The 13,672-nt window shown below is 42.6% G+C and overlaps 1 long non-coding RNA gene across 1 annotated transcript; it reads right to left on the bottom strand.

The window, feature by feature from the left end:
* Positions 1 to 2,578: 2,578 nt before the first annotated feature.
* On the bottom strand, positions 2,579 to 3,775 carry LOC137598391 (uncharacterized). Its single transcript, XR_011036665.1, has 3 exons — positions 3,622 to 3,775; positions 3,248 to 3,295; positions 2,579 to 3,008 (listed from the first exon to the last, which is right to left on the bottom strand). It is a non-coding gene; the product is annotated as an uncharacterized lncRNA (long non-coding RNA).
* Positions 3,776 to 13,672: the final 9,897 nt, after the last annotated feature.

The following is a 13,672-nucleotide window of genomic DNA, read 5'->3' as shown; positions in this document are numbered from 1 at the left end:
GGTGTAGGGGAAGAATGAAGAAAGAAGTATAAAGATGAAGGAAGACAGAGGGTAACAAATTTAAAATAATACACATCTGTTGTGATAACAGCCATTCTTCTCATCTGACTGTGTGTGGTTATGAGATAATGTGAGAACAGGGACAGGAATGTAACGACAAAACCAGAGATGTCACACCATGTGGGTCCACCATACAGAGCAGGCTGTGTGAGGGGGGGGGGCTGCAGCTTTATCCATCCTGTCTTTTCCTGGATAGGTGATATTTGATGACGACGTGGAAGAGAAAACAGTGACAGGATTGTATGTAATTATGTAATGGCAGGGCGCGATGTATCGGTACATCATCATTACTGTTTGTTCAACATAATATATTGCGTATGCATGCGTGTGTATGAAATGTTTCTTTTTGTTCGAGTCCCAATCATTAAAACCTGCTTGTGTTGCACAAAATCACAAGCCCTTAGGTTGTTTTGTTTTCAGTGGAGTCCTGTCAACAAGTTGCTGATGCCTCTCTTCAACCTTTTTCTCTCATTCTGCAGACTTTCTCTGAAGACCATGGCAGTGATGAAAGCAGGTGCCTCGGTACGCCTCTCATTGAATTAAGAATTCCGCAGCGTAAAGTGGCAGCATTGTTAATGAAAGGTTAGAGCTGTTTCAGATTCTCCCCCTCAATGAAAAGGCCCTCTCTCCAGTGGTTGTACAAAAAAGAGGGATGACATTTCAGTTGCATCAGCTGTATATCTAAAGTGTCTGCAGCCAAATGCCAATATGATCAAAGCCAAATATCTGGGCTTGCTTTGTTAGGTTATCTACCCACCATGGTAAGGCCTCATAAAAAGTCATTACGCCTCTCAGCGCTGATTCTGTATCATTTAATGGTAGATATTTACACAGTGGCAGAAAAATAAATTCTGTTTTTCACATTAGAGATTAGATTTGGTAGCTGAATTAGTATCGGTTAAAGAATGGAGACTTGGAATCTCGGTGGGTAGAACATGAAGTGGAGGCAGGTGGTGGTGACACCAGCCATAGCTCTCTCTCTGTCTCTCTCCCCCGTCTCAGGATCAGTCTCTGTGCTGTCGTTTCTTCTACCTTGACACTCACCTTTGTGACACGTCGCAGATGTGAATGGACATCTCTGCTTTGAAGTGCAGGCTGGAGGAGATAGAAGAAAAGTGTTGCATTTTCAAAGGTGTCAGAAAAACGTCGACTGTGACATGTTGAAATGTTGACCTCTATTGTGACTGACCTGTTGTCAGGTCAGCTGCCTACACATCACTACATCTTGATGTTATTCATGTAAAAAGTAGGCATAGTCTCTGCAGATATCACACCTGCTTACCTCACCACACTTCCACTATTCTGGCATTACCGAACTTCGATCCACTTTTAGGACAGGCATCCTTGAAAGGGAGTGATTGGGCAAGACGCTCAGGTCATATATAAAGATTATCAAAGGAACATGAATTTGAAAGGTAAACTTTGTGACCGACAAACAGAGACAAAGGGCTGGGAGGCAGCACAAACAGAATGGAAGTATTTGCTTTTCATGTGAAAAATCAATGGGGCCAGACAGATGGTGGTTTGTTTCTATTTACTTCCAGGCTCCTTGACAAGTGTCCTTACCGCCCCTCCTGGGCTGATGATGCACAGGTAAGCAGAATGCCATCCCTTTTCTGCCCCAAGCAGATGACAAATTCACAAGCTACCGCCCTGCTCATTCTCCCTGTGAACCCCCCCCCCCCCCCAACTGGTCCCTATTGTTGACCTAGCTATGGCAAACAGCCTTGAACTTGTCTCACAGGAAAAGCAAATTTGCTGTGAGACTACACCATCAGCTATCATCTTAATCCTCATTTTTATCAAAAAACACTGACCACTCAACATGAATTGTTCTGCTATCAAGAAATAAGGCTTTTATTCAGACGGTATGGTGTGGTGAGTCATTGTGGAACAGGAGACAGACAGCATCTATGTTCTCCTACCGCCAAAGATAGAGAGTGACAAATACGTGGATGAACACTTCATGCCAGTCATGCCAGGAGCGTCTGGATTCAGACGGTCAGTAAACCTGGCATGGCTCGTGTACCGGAAGAGGTGGAGGTGCCAGAAGAAGCAGACAGCTGAAGGATGCGTTACTCTTCATTCCTGAGCCTGAGTCAGAAATATTAGAACAAATTGGCTATGTATTCTAGTAAGAACCAAAATATCTCTTGTATATTCGAGGAACGCCCACTCTGGAGCCTTTTTCCCTCGATACGAATTTACACAAATTACTTTTACTGGAATCTGTTTCAACTAGGACTGTGTGTGATGTTTTTCCTGGTATCAATCAGTAGAAATTCCAGCTCTAGAGGCAGGAATGATCCTCGCTGGAATCAGCCTGAGGTCTACACTGTTCAATCTGTGGGTTTTAATGGAGCCTCATGTGGAATCAGACTTTCCTTCTGCTGCTTAGAGATATTTTTAGTCAGACGGTGCCACTTCTACTGGAGTACATCAAGACATCACACAATGTAAATTTCTCTGATTTGTTTTTTTTTTTTTTTTAGCAGAATTTCATATAAGCCTGACTCATATTTACAAGCCTGACTTCTGATCACACAAAGCAGCAGCTTGTGGCACGAGATGCTGCTTCCCTTTATTTTTCCCCTATTTTGCAAGTGAAGTCGGGGTGGGGAATGCTGAAGGGGGTGAGTGTGGGTGAAAGTCAGCATTCCAGCTAGACCAGAGTAGAGCAGAGGTCGTACATTTAGTGAGTATGGGTGGAGGAGTGGGTGTTGCGGTGGCGGCAGTGCAGGGGCGAAGTAGAGTAGAGAGCAAAGAGTTCCTGATTCCACAGCCCTTAGCTCACCACCTTTGCGCCTTCTACCAGCCACTCCTTTTCTCCTCTACCTCCTCTTCGTTCTCCTCCCACTTCCCCCTCCATTAGGTTTCTCCATCTGAGGCGTTAACTCCTTGTTGGGCAGTCTCAGAGTGGTTGACATTGATGCAGGCTCACATCGAAGCTTGGGGAAGAGGCGGGAAAAGAGATTTGCATCTTTACTGGAAGTGAAGGCGTGTGTGTCGGTAAAACTGAAATGATTCAAGGCATGATTGTTTTTTTTTTCTTCTATTCTGGCAATTACCTGTGACCTGGCTCAACGGACATGTCAGCAAACACAGACACACACACACACACACACACACACACACACACACACACACACACACACACACACACACACACACACACACACACACAAACCTGCAGATTCAGTATGTGAGATGAGGGGGAGTCCCGGATCAGTCACACCTATGTTTAACCCATAAACACTGGTTTTAGTCAAGCTCTGTTTTCTCATGAATGCTGAAGTAAAGGACATTAAGAGTGATAGCACATTAAAGACACAACCAACAGTTACTGTGTCATCCAATTAAAAAGCATGGGCTTGTCGACAAAGCGCATCGTTTACGCAATGAAAGAGTAATTAAGCTAGACTGACAGGTGAATACAGGACTAGCACAGAACAGGAAGCGGTGACACACATTCAGTGCTGTGTGTTATGTAGAAATAATATCCAAATATGGATGAGTTATGGAGAGGAGGGTGGGTCTGGGGCATCTTGCTCAACACATTACCTGGAATGGTGTAGGTAGGGCTCCGGAGGTACACGTGATGACTCTATACTCCTGTCCATACAAGGCACACCGGCATGTGTGGCTGTTTGTGCGCAGCATTACACAATGCACGCTGTAGACCATGACATTTGAATGTGCTGATTGTCTTTCTGTGGCCGACGCTCAGGTGACGTGTATGTGGTGGAAAAAGATGACCTTATGATAGCTCAGTTGTTAATGCTCTCTCCTGCTCTCTCCACCTTCACTTCTCCATCAGGCCAGCCCCGTAGCCGCTCTTTGTTTTGTTCTACCCCGCCCCCCGCCCATGCTACCTTGTACTCTGTAATAAAATAAACATAGCTCACATGGCTGCATATTGTCCTCTAGCCGCCAGAGCTCTAAAAAAATCTGAGATTTTTTGTCAATGAACCTGGGCAGCAGCAGGTCCTCTGCTTTGCCTTTACTTTGCATGATCAGGTGGTATATGATTAAGGGTGCTATTACTGCTTGACAGCTCTTGACTTTACTCTGCAACCTCTGCTGGCATAATGTGTTGTAATGTGTTTGAGTTCTATTTGAACTTTCAACTATCCTGACATCCCTAGCATGTCGATGAAAAACGTCCACCTTTAGAGAACGAGCTGCAATGTGTGAGCATAATTACTAGAGAACAAGGTCAAGGGGTCCTAGAATGTTAGGGCATCAAACACAGAGCTCTTGCATTGCATGGTAGTTCTAATGACACATTACTTTCTATTTTTAAACTTTCTATTTATTGCATTTTGTTATGAAGTCACACTCTGTAGTGAGAGGTGGTTGAAGGTGGTTGATAGTCTTGTCTTGTGCATCTGAGAATTCTTCAGTGGTGCTGGTGCAGTGGTGCACACACAGAAAAGAGCATGTCAATGTAAACACAGGCAGTCAGTGCAATGGAATGTATGAGGTACGCAAAAAAAAAAAAGAAAGAAAACCCTGGGGACAAAGTCGAAAGGAGGAAGGGTGGAGTAAAGAAAGGAAGGAGAGGGGAAGGGGAGGTAAATGAAACAAATAACCATCAAGAGAAAAGTAGGTGAAAAAGAGTAAAAGAAGGAAATATGAGTCAATGTGGGAAGTAGAGAAAATGAGACGGAGATTTTGAGGATGTGAAAAAGAGAAAATAGAACGGAAGGACAAAAAGGTGGAGATAGAGACATGAAGAGCAGACGCCAGGATCGCTTTTAGATGTGGAGATACAAAGAAAGGAGGGATGAGAACCGAAGTAAGAGGGAGAGAGGCCAGGGGAGTGGGAGGAAAGAGAGTGAGGGGGGACTGCTCTCTGTCGGCAGATACGTGGAGAGAGGATGAGGAGAAGGAGGAGGAGAGTTGAGATGGAAGAAAGAAGATGGTGAGAGTAAGAGGGTGAAGGGCAGAGGTGGGTGTAGATCATTCATTCAGTCGGGTGGCGTGAGGGAGGAAAGACCACGAGCAACTTCAAAGGCCTTGGGAGGCCTTGACAGAGAGAAAGGTTAGAGTTCTGTAATCCAAAGACACGCTAGAGGCCTGCAACTAGACGGGTCCTGGTGCTGCTGAAACTAATTTAGCCTGCGGGCCCCACAGGTTATTAAGAGGGTCTGGGTTGTAACCAGAGGAGCTGTGAGTGACATAGTGCAGGGGACAGGGACCAGAGGACGGCTCCACCACACTTGACAGAGCAAAAATACTTCAAGTGGCCCTCACTGCCCTACAGCGGAAACACACACAGATTTGGAATGCTTTCATTCACAGTTGTAGATGTGCAGGATCATCAATATTAATATAAACTGATGTTAAGTGGTGGGGGGTGGGGGGGTATGTTGTTAAAAATGTGTGCGTCATCACTGCTTTTTGGCGCCATAACAAGACCTACATATCAATAAGTATTACGTTTGTGCCTCTGTGAAGGGAAGCGTCTGGGTGTGTCTCACACCACAGCTCTGCTTCTGCACTGAGGGCAAAACGATCCAAACAAATGCCTCTCGGCTGAACTAAGTCCAATTAACACCAGGGTGGGGAGGGAAGGGGCATATTATGTTTTTAGATCATCAACCAACACAGTCTTCACATTCAGGACAAGCTTATTTAGATTTTTTTTATACCACCACCCCCCACCCCCCACCCCACACACAGGAACACACTGAATTCCTTCACCCACAGATGGAATGACACTACTGGCTCCAAAAAACCCAAAATTACATAAAACTGTAAAATGTGAGTAGGCCCTGTGAAAGGACACATCTTTGTGACAAGGCCTTGGCGCCCGGTCCTAGCATTTGAATGGACTGAAAGTCAAGTGCAAAAATCCAAGTGTCCGTTGAGTCAGAGCGTCAACAGCCACATCCTACACAATAAAATCGTAAAAGCGTTTGACATCTGGCAAAAAAATTGTTTGAGGACTAGATGTGTCTGGGTCTGCAGGCTGAAAGCATATGTAGGTTCCTTTTAAATTTATATTGATGTGAGTGCGTGCGTGCGTGCGTGCGCATGTGTGTGTCAGCCTGATGGGAAGCCGTGGTGTATGAGTCATCAGTAATGCTTGGATCTCATACATGTCATTGCCTGACCATCCATACCAAACTGACCATATACTTAACAGGATGGAAATTTGGCCCACTGTTCCGAGATAATAAAACCGGTACAAAAGAGAATGTAATGAGTTGACTCAGAGGCACAGTCAGTGGAAATTCAGCCGCATAGAGTCTTCAAGGAAAGAAAAGGGATTACCAACAAGGTAGGCAGCAACGAGGCTGTGGGTGTGCGGAGGATTGTGGAAAAGAACACAGGAAGTGCAATTAAAAGCTGCAGGTAACTGCCTGGAGCTATGTGAGATTCTAGGTGTGTTTGTATGAGCAAGTTAGAAAAGTGTCTACAGTGTGACTTTCTTGGCAATGATGTGTGCAATCATGTGATAATTTGTGTGCATGTGGGGTGCTGGCCCCTCTGCTCTGTGTGGGTTGTGGGTGTTGGTTTTAATCGCTAAGCTCTCTGACACCCATCATCGAAATCATACAAAATGAATGCAAATAGAAAAAAGGATGTATGAATAAGTGTGTGCGCATGCATGCACGCACACACACACACACACACACACACACACACACACACACACACACACACACACACACATGCTTTTTTTTCTTAGCCAGATGTGATGTTGATCACAGTCTCCTTGTAGTTAACCAGCAGTGTTCAGAGACCCTGTCGATATGAATACAGCTTGTCAATATGTTTATAGACACTATAGATAAAACACAACCCTTCATGAACTCTGGCTCATGGTGTTTTAAATTTTAATTAGATGCCAGTAAACAAAAGTTTCAAGAGTGTATTAAATTGTAAAGTGTAAATGCTTTATTTTAAAATGGAATATGAATAAAAATGGATTTATTTGATGTAAAATATTCACCGCAAGGCCTTTACAATGTAAAAGACAAAAAAAGTATTTCACCCTCCTTGACCTAACTACTTTTTTTTTTTTTTAATCATCCTTGAAGTGATCCTGTATTTCACAAAGTCTTTCTTTTTAATTGGGTTATTATCCCCATCATGAACAAATTATAGATGAGCCAATATATAAAGAACCCACGCATGTCCTTTATATGTGCTGGAGCTATTATGGCCTTGGCGTTGCATTTGTAATATTTTCTGTTCTCCTCAGCCCCTGCAGGTTAGGCCTCCTCCCTTCTCTTCTGCTGGGGAGAGTACCTGCAGCTGGGGCTGGTCTGCAGTTAGGACATGGCCTCTAGCATAGTGCTTGTGGGTCAGCTGGCAGCAGCCCCTCTGTGTGAGGTTAGTGCTTGTGGCTAAGTGACTTTTAGTTTTGTTATGGCCCCAGTGCTGTATTTGTGTTCTTGTGTGTTCTGTGTGAGGCAAATCGTAAATGAGTTGTGTGACTGCTACTTCCTTCCCTGACAAAAAGGGTGATCTTCTTTTTCATTTTTAACTTACCATACCATAACATGCTTGTGTTGCAGAATTGATTAAACCCTTGTTTACTTATAAATAAATCATTTGTTGAGATTACCGCTCTGTTGTTGGCTTCTTTTTAAAAGAATCCCAGTTCAAAACTTGAACAATCGGGCTGTGACAATTGTCATTGAAAAGAAAAAGTTTAATATTTGGCCTTATTTTTTGATCAAACATTATTCCTCTACTTCTTTTGCAGACTGACTCTCCTTAGAAGTTTAATTTCTTTTCTGAAGTCATTATTATTTGTTAAATTATTAATAAATTATTGATGTCCCTATTATCCATTTGTCTCAGTTTTCTTGAATTTTTTTAAATCTCAAAATAAAGTTTAATGTGCAACTCTGTTCTAACACCAAACAGCAGCTGCTCTGTAAACCACATGTCCTCTTTTTCCTTTGTAAAAGCAAATGGAGCTAGCAGGAAGAAATTAATATTTTATTTTGGTTCCATGATTGCTCTCCTAGTTTTGCTAACAGTAATGCGGTAAAATATGGAAGATGTGGATTTGTGTTTATAAAAATAAGTGACAGTTTTCAAAATAAACTAAAAAAAGAATGCTTTCTGTACAGCTTGTCTTTGTTAACATCAAAATACAATATCACCAGAACAGGAGAGAATAAAATAATAAACTACAGGGCAGTGACTACAACACACATCTGCCAAGGTACAACAGTTCTCCACAGAGACAAAAATATTGGAAAACAGACAGGACAATTTTATTTAGTCTCTCAATAGCAAAAGTTTGTTGGTTTATAAGAGAAATTGTTATTTTTTGCCATTTGAGAAAGTAATTGGATTCTTGTTTAGTGTGAAATAGTACACATCAAGCCAACACAACACAATACAGTATTTTTTGTAGCCCAAATTACATTGTTCACAGTGGTTATATATGAGCTTCCCTAAGCATGAGATGAGTTCTATTTCAATTAAAAATGCGCTGTCTTTCTCAATATTCCTGGGTTGTCTATGTACGACTTAAACATGAAACATGTTAAATTTCTAATCCCATGGCCTTTAACATGTTCTCCTGGAAAGCGATAGATTCAGCATAAGTTAAAAATATTTTCTGTTATGTTCAATTCTTTAAAAAGTACTTTATGATTAATTGTAATTATGCTGATAAGTATACTCCTTAAAGTAAAGGCAATGGTAGTTTCAGCAGGGATTGAATATGAAATCCCTCCTTCATTCAAAGAGTCTCAAAGAAAAGACACAAAGAACTTAATGAAGTAAAACAGTAGACAAATAATCATTCAGATACTGGATATTCCATTAGTTTAAAGCCAAACCTGGTAAATATGAAAGTGCTGTTGCATGACTAATGGTTTGAAATTGCGTGATTGATGCCTTAATGTATGTTTGGACTGATATGAGCTACTTCAGCTTAGAAACACCTTCCGAGAACTGATCTAATGAATTTTACAAAGAAGTACTGCTTTGAAAGGAATCAATAGGGATACATTGACCTCATTTTAGTGATGCACACGCAGCACATAAGACCATCCTGAGGTGAAAATAAGTGTTTACCTAGGGAAATAGAAATGCTAAAAAAAAAGATCATGGTAGTATATAGGGCATAATGAGCACTCCCATGATGGAGATCAAGGTGGACATAATAGATCCCGTGTTTCTCTATTCTACCTTAATGGAGAGAAGTTAGCCTCGCTTTGCAAAGTGCCGCTCTCACCAGGACTACCAAAGGTCTTGGCTGACCTAGTTAGTAAACCCCTACAGGGGGTTTAGTAGTTCTTCTGGCAGGCTTGCCTCACGTGTCAGCTCTGTTTTTAGCTGCTTCCTATCTCACACTCACAGTGCCGCTCTCTTGCCTCTGTTTTTTGTGGCTTCCACCTCCCACTCCTGCATAATCTGTCCTGTCCTACTGTCCAGGTGACAGAGAGTTGCACAGGCAATGATCAGCATGGCTCATCTTTCAGCTGCAGCCTTTGCATCTGTGTAAGTGTGTGAGTTTGCATATGTGTGGGCTACTTGTGCACACAAGGTTTCTGCTTAATTCTGCTTAAGCTAAGCACGATTCTAAGAAATGTCTATACAGGAAGAGCATCGAGGTCACGACTGGGCAGGTAAGTGCGTGTGTATGTGTGTGTCTGTGCCATTACTGATCATCGAATGAAGACTGTGGGGGCCTGAATGTCACCTCGGGGGAAACTGTCACGAAGAAGAAACACCAGCTATTGCAATAAAACATGTCATGTTTGTTATCCATTTCTTCTCTCGGCTCTGTTTCTTGTTGTATTGCTGCGTGAACATGAAGATGCTGTTCTCACAGAAGTCACAAAACACTGCACATCTTCACAGCACGACAAATACTCCTAGTCCTTTGTGTTACCTTCTCTTCGTATAAAGAAGGTAGAAAATGCCTGCTATGCCTGTTTATTACAGCCTATTGGTGTAATAAACAAAAGTGAGGGTGCTGATTAAGGACTAGATGTTGAATAATGGCAGGGGTCTCACACACATATGCTGACCTGAATGCATACACACAGGGCTTAGCAGGCAAAATATACTGCAAGTACATAGTTACCAAGGAGATCCAAAGGCAACACTAACTGATTTTGCATGTACTTTATAAGATGGTAAGCAAATGAAACCACAGCCGCTTTGTTATTTTATTATTTTCCTCAATTTGCCTCAGTTGCATTTTATTTTACATTCTGACATGACAATGATTTCCTGGCAACATAACATGCCTCATAAATCTCAAAAGGCTTCTATAAGGGTAGCGTATTATTTACACGATAGCTCATATAGAACATAGTTATTTAAACTGTCTTACAACGAAAAGGCGCGCTGATGCATTGGCACTGCATGTAACACATTGTTTTCCGTGAGAAATGCAGAGGTGAAAGTGTGAGTGGGTAGAGGCAGCTGTCATTTGTGGGATGTGATGAATGACAGATAGTGGGGAGTTCATCCCAGAGCCTGTCATGCCTCGCATCTTGACCCAAGCAACGACCAGAAGAGTGGGAGGAAGAGAGAGAAAAGAGGACCGATGAACAGAGAGCAATGGCCGAATGTGGAGGAAGGATGTGAAAGAGAGAAAGAGAGAAAAAAAAACGTGGGTCGACCTGTTTTAATTTTTCTCGCAGCGAGATGAAGGACACAGCAGGAAGGGTAGGTGGGTGTCAGAGTGGGAAAGGAGCATCATCTATTTGTCATCTATCTTTCTCACTCTCATCCCGCTATCTTTTTTCCTCCATTTCCCTCTTTCCACGCCTCTGTCCTGCTGTTTCTAGCTTCTCGTGGGAGTGTAGCAAAGGCAAATAAACATAGGAGATTGTTTATTTCTGCCAGTGGGGAATAACAGTGCTTTATTAACCTTGTATTACCTTGCCTTGGGTTACCTCAACCCACTAATATATCATGGAGAACATGGTGTAATGATTTTCTTCTATTCTTGATATGTCTGCATGACACAGTGGCTGTGTCAGAGGAGCAGAACCTCCTCCAACTCTCGCGGCACGCCAAACACACACTTTGAATGATAGTAGACACGCACGGCATGCACAAACTTTCAGGAGTTGTGCATGCGTAGGAACATTCACATATACATAAGATGGAACTATACATAGACACAAGTACTTACAGTGCAAATGCACACACTCAGATGCAAGGATGTTGATGCGTATCCCTACAGGGACACAGACAAAGGCAGAGGCACATATGCATGCGCACACTGACTATGAGCTTAGTGCCAGATGTGCCACCCACATATAAAGACACAAGGCCTCGGCGTTTGTCCTCAACAATCACAGGAAGTTAGTCTGTGTTGCTTCTAATCTCCCCATGGAGGATGTGTTCCACCAAATAGGGACACTCGCTGCCATATTGGGAAACTAAACAAAATATTACCCTTCATCTGTCACTGTAGTTGTTTATGGATTGAAAATCCTTTCTTCTTCTTCAGTGTTCTTCATTGAAAGATCTGGTGAACATTAGAGTTCTGAATCTAGAGGAGCCAAAACACTTCTCAGTTTATTTTCCTAATCTGTAAGAAACACAGGACTCTCCTGGACAAGCACTTTTTATTGTTTCAACCCAGACAGTTATTTAAATTGGGTTCATCAGCATGGCATGGCAGGAAGCCCAAAATGGGATATAACAGAAAGAAGGTGCTAGTCAAAGGTGTGAATATAGCAAATTTAAAACGCTCAGTCATTGAATCTGCAAACATAACACAGTGCTGCAGTTTCTAAAATTATTTTTAAAAATATCACGCAGCTGAAAGTAAACTGCAGGTTGCATCATTATTTTTTTTCTACACTAATATATTTAGTTTCAGTCAGCTGTTGAGAGTGTATATTATATGTAAATGTTTGGCAGTTAAAGTTTAGTCCTATGCAGCCATGTACACAAGTTAACTATCAAAGACACACATTATTTTGTGCTAATGATTCAACCATGTCATGCATCCTGTCTGTTTGTACAGAAGGGCTCAAACTGCATTGTCTAACATGCAGTGAAAAGAGAAAAGGACAAGTTTTACTTCTAACCAGGAGGACAGAAATAGCCCCTGTCACCACCCAGCTCAAGAATAAAGTAAACCAAACAATCAGAAAGCAGTGTGGCGAGCAAGTGTGTGGGCAGCTTACAATATAAAAGAGAGATGGTATTATGTGATATGTAAAAAGGAAAATTGTATTATTGCTTTTTGATTTGATTTTGTGTGGAACACTCAGAAAAATGTAGAACACTGATTGCATGCCTTTCACAATGACTTCAGTGATTATTTTTTTCCAATCACTGTATTTATCAGCCATCAAATTCATCCCGGAAACTGTGGATGCATCCTTCTTCAATCTGTGTGTCTGGTTTACATTCCCTCCTCCTCATCACGCCGGAGCCAATGTCCCAACCAATTAACCCTGCGAGTCAAGTGTTTCTAAAAACATTAATAAACTACCCTTCCCACACAGTCTTGCTGCAAACTCCCCAACTTAAATTTACTGTGGAGAAAAATCTGACATGCTATCCATTCGACGATTGAGCAAGCATGGAGAGGGATGACAGATTTAAGCTTCATTTTCCACATTTGGGTCTCTGTGGGCGAGGCAGTGCAGAAACAAAGTTTGGTGTTCTGGAGATATATAAAAACAGACAACCCCAAGCAGAGACACGGCGTTGTGTCTGACGTTCTGACACAAACACATATCTGTATGCATGCACTGGATGTGTACCTGCACTTCTCCAGAAAGCTTCACAGAGAGGTGATAATTAGCTCATACGTCTTGCTGGATGACCCATCACATCACTGTTCCAAAGCATGAGCAGCCTGTTTGTGTCACAGCAAGAGCTTTTTTAAATGTGCACTGAGATGGGTGCGAGTCTAAATGTGCTTGTGCATGTCGGGCTGTTTTTCCTACAGCCCCACTGAGGTTTACACCTCCTCCTGCATAGTGTCTCCTCTCCTCTGACCCAGTCTGGAGGTGGTAAGGCTGAAACATTGCTCCTGCCTCCAGGGGATTCACTGAGTAACAGCACAGGCTGCCAGGCAGCAAGCTGATGTCCACCCTGCTACAAGCATACCAACAGAAGCTCCCACACATGGGCGAACAAAGAAGCATGCAGCCACAAAGGCTGATCCTGTCCCACCCCCTCTTCCTTTCTCCTCCACGGATGCATGAAGAGATGGGGAGCGAAAGAGAGGCAGAGAAGGAGGAGAGGAAACATTGATTTTTGCTTTATCATTTCAGAAAACCTGTTTTCTTGGAGAATTCTGGCACTGAATTATTAATACCTTCATTCAATTTTGATTCCTTTCTCTCGTTGCAAAACTACAAGTTCCTGAGTGAAGAAGCCCTGCATAACCCTCTGAATACATACTGGTGCTGCAGCTCCACCACCTCCGCCCGCATCCACACACAGACATACACACGCACGCACACTTCTGTCTGTCTTTCACCTCCTGGCACTCCCTCCATCCTCTCTGGCTTGTGTGGGAGTGTGTGTATGTGCTGGAGAAATAGGAGGGGAAGAGAGATAGAGAATTAGATCATGTAATGAGAGCTGCTGGCGGTGTGACTAAATTGGCTAACTATAGCTAACAACATTACATACTGTCCATCTGGGG

The sequence above is a fragment of the Antennarius striatus genome, chromosome 7 (assembly GCF_040054535.1).
Source record: "Antennarius striatus isolate MH-2024 chromosome 7, ASM4005453v1, whole genome shotgun sequence".
Lineage (NCBI taxonomy): Eukaryota > Metazoa > Chordata > Actinopteri > Lophiiformes > Antennariidae > Antennarius > Antennarius striatus.
Note: the sequence above shows the minus strand (reverse complement) of the source record. Positions and strands in the feature narration are given on the sequence as shown.